We start from the raw sequence: 14,709 nt of genomic DNA on the forward strand, positions 1-14,709 counted from the left end.
ATTACTCACGTGATCATTACTCACGTGATCATTACTCACGTGATCATTACTCACGTGATCATTACTCACGTGATCATTACTCACGTGATCATTACTCACGTGATCATTACTCACAAAAATCTGTGTTGCCACAGCGACGCTGCACCAGCCTGCTACAAGTGCACACACACCTTTCTGATGTTCAAATATCATTGCAATAATTGCTGCGTGTAGTGGTCGGAAGTTCCTATGACTCTGAATAGACCTGTCAGAACTAAACTAATGCTTTAGTGAAATGAATGCTTTAGTTCACGCTGCACTTGCAACACTGAAGCTAACAACCCGCAAGTGTTCAGGCTTTGATCGATCTCGTATGTTAGAACTCGGTTGAATGTGAATGAACCATTCGATGAGGTGAACTATTCTCCAACTTGCAACTCATTTATTGGAGGATATTTCTCTTAGTTTCGTGAAGCGGTGACTTTTTCAACTTGAACTAAGAAGTTTTTATGAGTAACCTTCAACTAATATTCATGATATGCTACGACTCGTGAAGTGGCGTTGCTAGCAGCGGAATAAATAATGTGACTATTTTGAAAAATCTAAATATATTAAAGAATCTCGATATTTTGAAGAATCTCATTACATACTTTACGGAGTCAGAATATTTTAAATAATGTGAATGTTTTAAAGAATCAGAATAGTGTAAAGATTCTGAATGTTTTAAAGAATCCGTATTTTAAAATAATCTGAATATATGAAAGAATCAAAATATTTTACAGAACCGGAATATTTCAAATAATGTGAATGTTTTAGAGAATCTGAATAGGTTAAAGAATCTCAATATTTAAAGAATCTGTGCATTTTTAAAGAATCTAAATATTATAAAAATTATGAATAGTTTGAAAATCTGAATATTTTAAAAAATCTGAATCTATATACCAGGATGTAATCACCGCAGCGCTTCAAGATACCTACCGCATTGTGGTCCTAGCATTTCTATAACGTGTATAAACTCTTCGAGAAAAGATATCCAGCAAAGTATTTATAGTCAACATATTTAATACCGAACATATTCTAGCTCTCATAGCTGAAGAACAATAGAGTAAAGGGACAAATGTGGTCCATTTGTAATCTTTTTTCTCAATTAAAAACGGAATAACACAAATTCGCGGATGTCATGTCACCATTTACTATTCACCATTGTTATGTTATATTATATTAAATTATATTATATTATATTATATTATATTATATTATATTTTAATAAGTATTCTATCACCGTACATTTCTTCATTTCCACATCATATATTTTAATAAGTATTCTATCACCGTACATTTCTTCATTTCCACATCAGTTGAACAGTGTGCTGGTGGATGACTATTCTAGAATTATTCATACATTGCTTCACTATACAAAATGAATTTACCAATTCTGTCAACCTTCATCCCATTTGTACCAGGTTTATAAAACTCACGCTTGAAACAACTCATGTTGTTTTGACCATCAATTAATTCATGCATTTTCAACAACTATTTTATTTAATAAAAGCAATTGTGGAAACCAACTGAGAAAACACGTCAGATAGAAGTTTGGATTTGCAATTCACAATGACAATGTAAAGAAAATATTTTTTAATTCGAATGCATTTTCGTTATCAGCACCAATCAGTACCGATGTACGAAAAATGAATTGAGCTTCCATAATTTAAGGCACGCGAAGAATCGGTCGTCAAATATTCGGTGAGAATGCATTAATCTTTTTTAATTAGTTTAATCAGAGGCGAATATTTTATTTATACATTTTGCTAGTGACTTATTCAGGCATGTCTATAAAAAACACTGAAAATTCATTTAAAAACCTCGTTAAAAAATCTAACATGTAAACTGACTACTATGATATAACGAAACAGAACACTGTCATTGACAGCCAAGCATTGTGCTGTACAACAGAGCACTTTGGTGTACAGAAAAACATTGTGCTGTACAACAGAGCACTTTGATGTACAGAAAAACATTGTGCTGTACAACAGGGCTCTTTGGTGTACAACAAAACACTGGTGTACAACAGGGCACTTTGGTTTATAACAGAGTACTGCGACGTACAACAGAGTACTGTGATGTACAGCAAAGCATTGTACTGCACAAAATTCAATTATGAAACAAAATGTCTCCTGAAATAAAGTTCTTCAAGCCTTACCTGCACTTTTGGTCCAGAAATCTCCGACCCAGTGCGCTGTTAATTTATTCCATGTTGACGTGTTTATGTTTTTCTTCGATGTTTCACTGTCCCCGGGATGAGCTTAATTCTGATGCTGTATGGGATTAAATCAATTATTATGCATTTTAAAAAGCGAAGACTGGCCGAGCTCAAACATGATTCGTACATCTATACTTCTTCGACTAATTCATTTATTAATATACCTGCTACCTCTTTAAAAAAATGAAACTGAAACTGCTCTCTCGAATTATATTCAAATTTAATACATGCTGGTAAATACATCAAGGGGTACAAAACAACACTGAAAAACGAATAATCTAGAGCAAATAAACTGGAGTAAATTATTTCCCATAAAATTTCCAGGTACTAACAAGAGTTTAAGAACCAGCAGAAATCATCGTTCAAGACATCTAAGAACATCTTAATGTTATCAAGTACATCAGGAGATACAAAACTTCACCTGATAATCTTGGGAAACCTTATTATCTGAAATTTTCATAGAACTGCAAGAGTTTAGGAAGCAGCAGGAGTTGCTAAGAGCAAGACATCCAGGGCTGAGCAGTTAAAATTTATTGCGTTGTTTGGCAAGATGTGCGGCAATCATTGAGGCCTTTGAATTGCTTCCATAAAAGTTCAGGTTACGAGGCCATACCTTCTTACAGCGCGGTGAGCAGCAGGTGAGCCATACCTTCTTACAGCGCGGTGAGCAGCAGGTGAGCCGTACCTTCTTACAGCGCGGTGAGCAGATGGTGAGCCGTACCTTCTTACAGCGCGGTGAGTCTAAATAAATCATGCTGCAGTCATTTAAAAAATACATGCCCAACAAATCCCTTACGGCACAATACGATACTAAAATGAAATAGAAGGCAAATCTACCCCACACTCGATACTTAAGTATGCGTACAATTTCCAAGTTGGTTCAAGTCTTTTATTGAGCGCGTAGCGCACTGCAGCAAAGCGTTTTTCTTGTCTTGCTCAAAATAGTTATAAAACAAAGACTCTACAAAAAAAGCGCTAGTCTCGAAACAATTAATGGAAGTATAACGGATTTATCACTGAGAAGATAATCATTCAACTTGATATACAGTGGAAAAGTTTTAGAATTTAACTCAAATTTTACATTTCAATGGGTGCTCAAAAACCTCTTCTCACACAAGTAAAATGTGCAGTATTTTTCACAATGATTATCAAAATTTTAAATACGAGTTATCATTTATTTTGAAGTCCTGATAATTCTGAAATTGACAGGTTTACAGGTATAGGATGCATTTTAATATTTAAAATTTTATGCCTGTGATAATTAAAAATATCCTCTAAATTTTCTGGTGTAATCAAATGAACTGCACGAGAAAATATTTGTTTTCGTGAGATAGAATAATATTATGGTAGCACTCTGTGGTTGATAAAAAATAAAAGTTATACATACCCACATTTTACAAGTGATGTTATGAAATTTCTATTAACGATTTCAACCGAAACCTAGTGAAAAACGAATTTTTTACATGAAACTAATTTCTAATGGAAAAATTGAAACATCTGCAAGAAGTGGATGCATTAATTTGGCAAGGCAATTCTTGATTGAAAAGTAGGATTTTTTATTTACATTTTCCCTAATTGTTGCCTGATCAGTCATGACAGCTATTTTATATTCGGATGGAAAAACAAATACTTAATGAATCAATGTACTGGGTTAGAAAGTTCTTGATGATATTCAAATTATTCATTGAGAAAAATGTTTACTGATATACATGAAGTTGGTTCGCTTTGAAATTTATTTATGGAAACTGGGAATGGATTTGAAAATAGTATGAAAATTGATTAATTTTTTTATTTCAAGCAATGAGCTATAATAACATTATTCTTTGAGACACGAATCATTCTTGCGTTTCTTGCACGACTGAAATTGGATATTCATTGTGTTTTATTTATTGGAACTGGGGTATATTATGGATAGTTATTATTAATATTTCGATATAATGAGTTTCATTTTATTTTTCATTTTAGAAGCACCCTACCTACACGCAGAGAACTGTGTGAGACATTGTTCACAATAGCAATATCTTTTTTCTCTTTTGTGTGTCATGCTGACCCAGTGCGGCGATTAGCAATGGCGTATCAACGCTACGAGTAAAAAGTATGTCACTTTCCGGACTGAATGACGCATTCCTTTTTCTGAGTGTAGAATCTTTCCCCTTCAAAATATTGCTTCGCCAAAACAATCCCGGTTAAAAACATCCCCTCTTGCAATCATGCTCCTTCAAAGCATTCGCTCGTCTACGCATTTTTGTATTGAAACGATCAAACCTCGAGAACTTTCATGCAACATATTTCTATATCGCCAAAGGTCAACATATTTCTATGTTGCCAAAGATCAACATATTTCTATGTTGTCTAAGGGTTAATACTTCATTTCATTCACTATCCTGAGCATAAGTAGCTTATGGTCACAAATTCCTTACATCGTCATTGCATTTAGACAAAACATTTCCTATGTGTTTACTCGTTCTGCGATCAATACATTCAAGCATTTTCCGAGCATATTTTTATTCCATCTCACTGCCACAATTGAACCGTCCAAGCTAAAGCATTTCGAAATCTTTATGATGCCAGATTGATATCGCATCTGCAACGGGAAACATTATCGTGGCACAAACTCCGTCACAGTCTACATGTGGCTACCTCATTATAAAGGCCTTATGTGATCGCATAGTTCGGTAGCACACTGCCTTTTGATGATAAAAAACAACACAATAATTTCATAAAAAAATCATGAACTTAATTACACAGTGCATATATACGACTTCCTCATTCGGCTTCCACTAGTAGACTGCCTCCTATCGAAATATTCTACCTAACGACAGACACGTCCTTCTCCAAAGAACCATGTATTCAGTTCCTAAGTCTAACTAACAAATGAGAAAAATACGGTAAGAATAATAAAGAATATTAACGACGAGCTCAGAAAATTTCAGAATAACAGAATAACAAAGATAAATACATATTCATATAAACAAATAATTATTATACGGTAAGCCGATTCATAACAAGATGATTTCTCAAAATATTATTTTGTTAAGCAGAAACTGCTCAAATTCGACCCAGTTGATTTTAAAATTTCTCGTAAATTTTCATATACGTAGCAAAGTAACTGAAACATTAGTTCCTCTAATACGGTGCAATCTGAAGAAAGGAACAATTTCCCTCTATATTCCTATTGCATACCTCCCCGAGAATATAATGATTTATTTTGTTTAAATTAAAAATAATAAATAGGTACAGCAGATTACCTGAACTATTAGGCTTCACAGGAGTTCGATCTCTTTTTATTCAGTATTTTTCTTTTAACCTGATAGCTGAATGAATGGGTAAATCAGAACACACTTATTATACGCCGCGGCACTGCGCGTCTTTGCTCATCTTGCTGATGAGGATCGTTTAATGGTTTTTGGTGACAGAAAAAATACGCGCAACATTTACTGGTGATGAATAAATAGAGATCTATTTATTCGATTGTGTGAAGGTGATTACTTTGTTTGTGCGGTGAGTTCAATTTCATTTTCGAGTGAAGTTTTGTTAGGCCTGTTGTTGATGTATAAACATTGTTTTATTTGCAGGGAAACCTTGATTATAAGTTCGATTAGTATACACGATTCCTCTTACTTGTATGCTTGATGAGCGCACTCGGATTGACCACTATAATTAACATGCGTGACAGCTTATTTTGAGCTCAAAACAGTTTTTCCTTTAATTGCTGTTGTGATCATCAGAGAGCTCCACTTAGCCTGCATCATCGTATGGTATTAATTACCGATTGCTCAATTTATATAAAAACTTGACTGATTTGGTGTTATCCCACTTAAAATAACTTCTATTTAAAGGTAACTTATTTTTTTCGCTTGCAGGTACAATAATATTCTTCCACCTTATCGTGTAACCAGAAGGGTTAAAAAATGCTAGATGGAGCCTGGCTGATGAGACTTCACGAGGTGGAATAAGAAAAGTGGTCGTTGTCGCCATGAGTGATGACTTCCCCACATTTTATTAGTTGAAAAATGGTTGACGTCTGGAGCAGATGTTGGTCAAATAACTGCCGGCCAGAAAATTGCACACTTTTATAAGGCCGGATTCAACGGGGCATCCATGAAATGTCCGTAAAATATAGCCATGTTTTATTTGAAATTCATTACAATAACAAAATTTTGAGTAGCCCTCGATAGTTTCAGCTGCTGATTTTATTTGCTCGTTTTTGTATGACGATTCCCACCTCACAGTTTGCCCAGCATAGGAACTAAGACAAAAAATTAATACTTTTTAGTAAAAGTCTCTAAAGATACCTACGAATTATTAGCATCATTTACGATCTAACAACTATCGTTCACTGATTCAGTTCTTCAAGCACCTTGGAAAACTACAGTGGCATTTTGGAACTTGATTTCAAATAGGCTCACCGGACACTAAAGCACAGACCACCAACAGGCACAAATTAACCTTTTTTTGACATTCGCTCTAGGACATGACTCAGAAAACATTAATAATGCTTCAAATTTTGAAGTAATTTTTTTCATTTAGACGTACAAAGGCAACGCAGTTTTAAAAAGTGATGTATTCCACGTTATATTTTCCATGGACTCTCCGAAATTTCTACAATGAATTTCCCTCGAAATAAACTGAATCGGTGCATTGGAGAGAAAACTGTTGTGAAGGTTTGTTGAATTCTGGCATGTCAGAGATAGCGCGACCAAAATCGATGTCATTACTTCCTGGCAACAACCTAACTTTTTATGAGATAAAAGAAATTTGTCGCTCGTACAAACAGAACGTAAAGCTTATATACATTTCAATTTAATTTGCCTCCAAGTTAACTGGTTCCTAAAAGCTGGTCTTGTTTAACGATAATTTTCATGAGACTCCATAAATTAAAATTACCAGCTGGGGACTCGTAAATCCTAAATTTATGAATAACAATACTATAGGATTTACATTTCGTTATAATATATTTATTTTTTACTCGGTAGTTGTAACACCTATTGTAAATATTTTGTACTTTTTCTTTTGATCTTTTCTGGAGTTCGCCAAGAACATATGTCAGTATCAAAATCATTAAAAATTGCAAAGTACAGATGATGAACGAGCATTTCTGAGAAATACTTTTTACGTATATAATTTTCGCCCGCATTTGTGAGTTTCATGTATTTTCTTATTATTTCAGCTCATTTGAGTTTGATAATTTTATAAATTCTGCCAATTAGACGCGACTCAGACAGCAGCCTCTGCATCCCGATGAATAACCTAACTCCTCAGTCTGCTAGAATGCCAATGTTCTTAAAAAATGTACAGCAAAGAAAACGCTGAGGATACAGCAAATTTACTTGGCATTATCTTTGCTCCTAAACTTTCAATAAAGAACCTTTAATGGAGGCCGACCAACTTGCCTCCCTCAGACTTGCCTTCCTCATAATGCCCTGTTATCTCCATGAGATGACGAATGTCAGGAGATGCATCACAATTTCTGTGTAGTTAATAATAGTTGTAATTCATATTTTATCAGAAATTAGGAGGCCAATATTTGTTAATGAGCGATAAACAGAAAACTTTGCTTGCATTATTAATTATTTTGTGAATTAATATCAATTATTTTATTTTATAATGATTTCATTTGAATTATTAAATCAAATTGTCGCATTGGAATGAATTATCCCGTTTTGCAAAGATTGGGAACATGCGATATACTAGTATTACCTGTTTAAAATAGTTATATAGATTGAATATTTATTGAATTTTTTGTACGTATTATGAAAAGTTAAACATCAAATCGGCAGCAAAGGGTAAATACTGGTATCATAGCCTTTATTTTAACAAGAAACCTGTGGATTGAAATTTATTATTCAGTCCATCATAGCTAATGAAGTTTGTATAAAACATAATAAACATCTTGTCCTGCCGATCGCAAAAAAGTAATAAATATGATATTTTAATATGATTAGAGACAAAAACTAATACTAATGCACCGCATCATTTTCTCCTGCACTCTGTGAAGCTCAGATTCCACTTTCATTCCATCTCCATTTAATATTAAGTCTTTCTACAATATTTCAAGCAAAGCGTAATGATTTATCTACTAAATTTTTAACCATAAGACTTGTTCTAAACCAATTTTTGAAGTGCCTGGCGTAATTTATTCTCATTCTCTGTTCATTTGACCCATGACAGCACAGGTTTTGACGAGATCAAACAATTCAATCGCACAAAAAAATCACTGCCTCGAAGTCGAGCGACAGCGCTGCCATATTAATTGAAGGAATCTACTTACGAACAATAACGTCTAATTAAATTATTTCTTATTAGAGTAAAGTATTGATTTTATGATCATTAAATGGTGTTCAGGATGAAGAACATCGAAGGTTGACTTCCACGACGCGAGGAAATATTTCTAACACTTGCCGACGTCCGCCAATATGCATCAGATTTTAAGAGGATCTTTTATCAAGGCCCTGAAGAGCTTGCCTGAGCTTGTCCTTCATCCTTGACGCTAACGATCTCCACGCGCCGACTGTTCACAGACCAAAAGAATTCAAAGGGAAATTTTGGCTTTGCCTGAAGAAGTCTTTAGTCGCCGGAGTGAGAGAGCGAGTAACTTTGTCGCCTTAATTGGAGATCTTCTTTATGATGTACTTAAATTCTTTATATTTCTTACACATGAGAATTTTGTTAAGGGATGGAAGCATTTATTTCACGAGTTTGCATAAATCGCCAATTAACCATGAATTTCGAAGCAAAGAATTAGACTACTACACTCACCATAATTTCATAAAAAATGTTCAAATGAAAGAAATTTGTTAAAGAGTGGTAAAATGACGTTTGAAAGTCACGGCAGAGCTTCCATAATGAGGGATTTGGATATAAAAAAGTGTGTTCATTATATTCATTATAAAAAATACATTACTACTTGTGTATCATTTTCACATTACACACAAATAAGTTTTTGTGTATCTCATGAAGTTATTAATTATAATGTATGTGAATCAAATGTAGACGAAAAAAAGTGAATTATATGGAAAGGATTACAAAAGACGGCTCATACATTCTATTTTTACTTCAACGGAAAATTTTAAGCTTCTTACCGTACAAACAACTCTTGAAAAAGCTAGGCATTGATGGGTTATGGCGTATAATAATATTTTTATGATTTTAATTTCTAAGAAGAACTATTGATGATGTACTAGTATATATGCCCTCACAACGATGAGCTAAAAGCATGTATGCATAATGGCTGTGTTTGATGTTATGTTGCAGAAGAGCGAGGTTTTGACGGCTTTATTACGGGAAATATTTATGAATTCGGAATCTCCAAAAGCATTGAACAAGGTGAAAAAGTTTTTAAATTTAAGGTAAGTCATAAAATAGGTTTTCGAATGGGCCTTGACCATTGAAAGATAATTTACAATATTCAAATGATGGACGTCTATAGAAAGGAAACTAAACAATGATTGCTGGTTTAAACTTATAAACATAAAGGAATAGCTGTTCTAATGTTTTGCACCTTGCAAATATTAAAATGGACACGTCACGATTGCACTCGTTAAGACTGCGCACACGTCAAAACTGCCCACACGTCAAGACTTCCAACACGTCGCAACTGCACACACGTCAAGACTTCCAACACGTCACAACTGCACACACGTCAAGACTTCCAACACGTCACAACTGCACACACGTCAAGACCTCCAACACGTCACAACTGCACACACGTCACACGTCAAGGCTGTGCAATCAAGCACCATGGTGCGTAAGTGTTTCTATGGACAACTCGGCTTGGTTAAATAAATTGTACCTGAACTCGCATCTATGAACATTGGTTTCATTCATGCATGCTATTATTATCATATTACTAATAAATGAATATATTAATTAATTTAAATCATCTCAAAAAGTTCTAAGTACACTTGTTAAAATAGTTCTAAGCACTAGGTAGTGGATTAAAAGATTTTCTGCGAAAGATTTTAAACAAGATAAGGAGCACAAGACCTAAAACCTACAATAAGACAAGAAATATGTAATTAGTAAGAATATGACATGCTGAGCATATTATCCCCATCCTATGCCAGCAGTCGGCTCGATCCTACGTCATCAGTCGGCTTGATCCAACGACTGCAATTTTCTCGAGACTAAAACAGCACCCAGCTCGATCCTATTATTGACTTCTGCTCGATCATACGACATCCATCATCCCGATCCTACGTCAGCAATCGGACTGATATTACGTCCGCCTCATCATCCATGTCGGCCTCATCCTACGACAGTAGTCGACTTGATCCTACGCCAGCAGTCGCTCAATCTTACGGCAACAGTAAGCTCGATCTTGCGGCAGCAGTCAACCCGATCCTACGACATCAGTCGGTTCGATCCTACGTCAGCAGTCAGCCAAATCCTACGTCAGCAGTCAGCCAGATCCTACGTCAGCAGTCGGCCCAATTCTACGCCCTCAGACATGGATTGGGCCGTGGGACCCAGCATGGGACCCAGCAGCATGGGACCCAGCAGCATGGGACCCAGCGTGTGACCCAGCAGCATATCTGCAGTGTTTGGCCGGACGATCAAACAACAAAGTGGCCTGCATTATTTAACATGAAGGACTCGCACCGACTCTTAATAAGAAAGCGGAAGTTATATATTATATATTAACCCTGTAACATCAATATATTGATGTTAGAGGGTTAGTAAAATTCTATGAAATATTCTTTACCACCCATATTTCATCGCTTCAACTTAGTTTGCTAGTAAATTTATACAATAAATGAAAGCCTATGAGCACCGAGCCTTCTTAACATAAATGAAGAACAACTTTCTCATTGAATATGCCGCTATGGGCTAATAAAGCTGAATAAAATAGTCAAGGCGCCAACATAAATTCCCGTTATTACGAATCCGTGCGGTGGCAGCCTGAAGTAAGGAGCATTCAAAAGGCGAATTATTGTTGTTGCAAATTATTATATATAAAAAATTCGTTTCGATGCTATAGAATGCATGCAAAGTTCGCAAAATTTGCATTGCTCTGCTTTTTTGTGTTATTTATGAGCGCCGCAATGTTTTCAAACAACAAGCCATTGAGATATAGTGTATAATTATACTCTTGGAGTAAATAACGAAAGATTTTCATTGAATTAGTCAAATCGCCCCTTCGTACAATTTATTATCTACTTTCAATAGATTCAAGGCGGAATTTCAATGTTAGACTTTCCTTTTAAACAGCATAATATAACCCGTACGTGTACAAATTGTATTTAATGTTTGAAAAAGCGTGTTAAACATGTCTATAGGTCATCAAGAAAATATTGGAAAAAAGTCATCAAAACCGCGAATTTCCCCAACACAACAGCCAACTTTTTCAAGGATAAACTTTAGCTCAACTAGGTAAAATTTGAGGTTAAAATTGAACTTTTAAGCTTTCACGCAACAATCTGGTGCTTAATTTTTGGTCATAATCGCGAAAAAATAAATAAATTAAAATGAAAAATAAAGTGGTCTAAATAATACAATATTGTATTGATATGTGGTAGCATGCGTGTGGCCCTTATTGCAATAAATTGATAGATTGATGTAAATGTCAGCCGAATTCTCGTAAAAATTTCCATATTTCTACTCGAGTGTCCAGCACCAGAATGAAGCAAGAATATTTTAAATCGTGAACGAGTCGAATAACTTATATACCGCCTCATTGAGGACACAGCGTACATCTTACTTTATCACTACGCACGCCTCCGGGACGCCGGGCAATAGTTTTGATGGCGTACTTTACGACCAGCAATAATGCTGCGCCATCGGCATCACCGCCGTGCAATAATGCTACGCCATCGGCATCACCGCCGTGCAATAATGCTACGCCATCGGCATCACCGCCGTGCAATAATGCTACGCCGTCTTCATCACTCTCCGGAGTGTCAGATTTAATGCCTCTAGCGCCGCAGGGCATTGCTGCTCTCGGCTATTGCTACATGTTTTTACTCTCAAAAAACATGTGTTCTCAGAATCCTCGGGTGTCAAATGACTGAATCGTTTTTTTCTTTCGAATGTACATTAGTGGTTGATGAATATCTCAATGCTCTCAAAATGCAGCCAAGATTCATTCTCCAAATACGATCCAAATTCATTCTTACAATAATGTCTCAAGTCATGGTCGCAGTGATGCCTCATTTCACTCTCGAAATGAGAGTGAAATGTAAAACCGCCTCCAGCACTGTTAGTTTTGTAAATGTCACAATTTTCTTATCATACACCGATAGTTTGATTCATTTCCGAATAAATGCTGAGACTAGATAATTTGACTACGCGAACAGTGACCAATTAGTGAACACTCGTAGTTGGATCCAACTACTGACCAATCCAATAGCGAACAATGCATGACTACTCAAAAATAGACCGATTCGTGACCACTCAAATAGTGACCAATGGCTGAGCACTCGAATAGTGACCAATGGCTTACCACTCAAACAGTGACCATTGGCTCAACCAGTAGGGTAATTTCTGACCACTCAAGCATGGACCAATTGCTGACCAGTAAAACAGTGAACAATGGCCGACCATCGGCGAGTCGCTAAAGCTTATTTTAATGCAATAGATCTTGCCAATGTTGTACGGAATTACCCGTCGTGAACAAGCGCGTCTCAACTTCCGCTCGCTCAGAAATGAGATTATGTTTCTGTTGCGCTCTGCAGGCCATCAAAAAGTTTATGCTGGTTTTTGATGTTTCAGTGAGCAAGGCTGCTACTTCAGCAATAGAGATCCAGCAAACTCCTATAATTTACATAAGAAGTTTCTTAGGATGAGCAAAAATGATAGCCGATGACCATGGTACAATAGATAATTCCTGTTTTTAACGCATTTTCTCATTTATGGAAAAAATGCACTATTGTGCTCGCCATAACCGTCCGTCCGTCCATGACTTCACGTTCTGTCACTCACTGCAGTGAGTACTGATTTATATTTTTTTCTATTATTAGATTTCCATCAATTCATTATTTACCCTGAAAATAATTATAACATTAAAATGATTTGATGCAATGATATCAACATAATTAGTGCTTTGCCTTAAATACAACACTGCACTATACAAATTTAGTTGTCAAATTTAGCCCTCTCAAAATCATAAAATAATTATTAAAAATAACATATTTTTGAGTAAAAACTTGTGCATAAAAATTCTCGCAATGTTTTCATTTGTATTCATGTTTCGAAGAAAAGCAGTAATTAAAATAATTTCATTTTCAATTAGTTTGTATGCAATTTACGGAAAAGGAACGCTTACGAGTAGGAAGAGGCAAGTTTAAATTAGTCACGAGTTTAAATTTTGCAGTAACTTCGTCCGCTTAAAATCCTCAGTAATGTGCCTGATAACCTTGCAACAGCTGATAAGAAAATAATTACGAAAAGAGGACAACTTTCTATTCTAAGTTGGTGACTACTTAAATCCCACGATACAAAAGGAAGATGGCACGGAGAAGAGATAAGAAATTTTTGATATGTTGTCGACTATGCCGTATGTTTTTCCTACAATCAGAGGTTCGCAGTTTGGAGTGAAGTGTCATCACAAGTCTGTCAGAACTTCTCAACTTTCCAAATTTGTTGAGTTGCTGCACGGACAAACTTCCACAACTTATGAGCCTTCGCCTCCAAAAACGCGAATTTGCTCTCCTCCCGCGCAACAATTTAATCGCTAATCTTCAGTCCAAAATTTTCACACACAAGATCGAGGATTGGAAAACTTGTAGCATGAGTCAGATGAAAAATTGTATGTAATTTACGAAACAATCATGAATTACCGAACAATTTTCTCGGCTAGTTAGTTAAAATATGGATTAAACGGACAACAAACTGGGCATAAAATTTGATGACTGTTTGTTGGTAGGCTCATAATATAATATAACATAATATAATACAATGTAATATAGTATAATATAATATGATATAATATAATATGATATAATATAATATAATGTAATATAATATAATAAAATACAATATAATATATATAATATAATACCAGTAATAGTTTTGGAACTTCAATCGTATGCTAACCATACGGAAACATTTTTCCAAAACTTTTCGAATCAAAACCTTTTTTGTAAAGCAAACGAGATGCGAGCAAAACCTCGCACCTTCTACCAAATTATGACGGCTTAACCCGCGATCAGCCACATCGCATGATGCTTTACAATGCAAATATTACAAAAACTAGCGACTTCGCTTCGAGGTTCGCTACGAGCGATCTTCGAGATGATCGTTTGCTACGAGAACCGAGGCCACAAAATCGCCTCCAATCTAGTCTTTTAAAAAACAAGAACGTTTATTTATGCATTAATTATGGAAGATATATATGTTTACAATGCACCTCAACGCACCTCTTGAATCCACTTAAAAATTTTAAGCTGTGAATTTTACGAGTTTTTTGATGGATTTAAAATAAAGCTAGGTAAGGCTCAAATTTCTGCATTAAATACAACTTAAACTCTAAG

This window comes from Hyalella azteca, unplaced genomic scaffold (genome assembly GCF_000764305.2).
Source record: "Hyalella azteca isolate HAZT.00-mixed unplaced genomic scaffold, Hazt_2.0.2 contig5292, whole genome shotgun sequence".
Lineage (NCBI taxonomy): Eukaryota > Metazoa > Arthropoda > Malacostraca > Amphipoda > Hyalellidae > Hyalella > Hyalella azteca.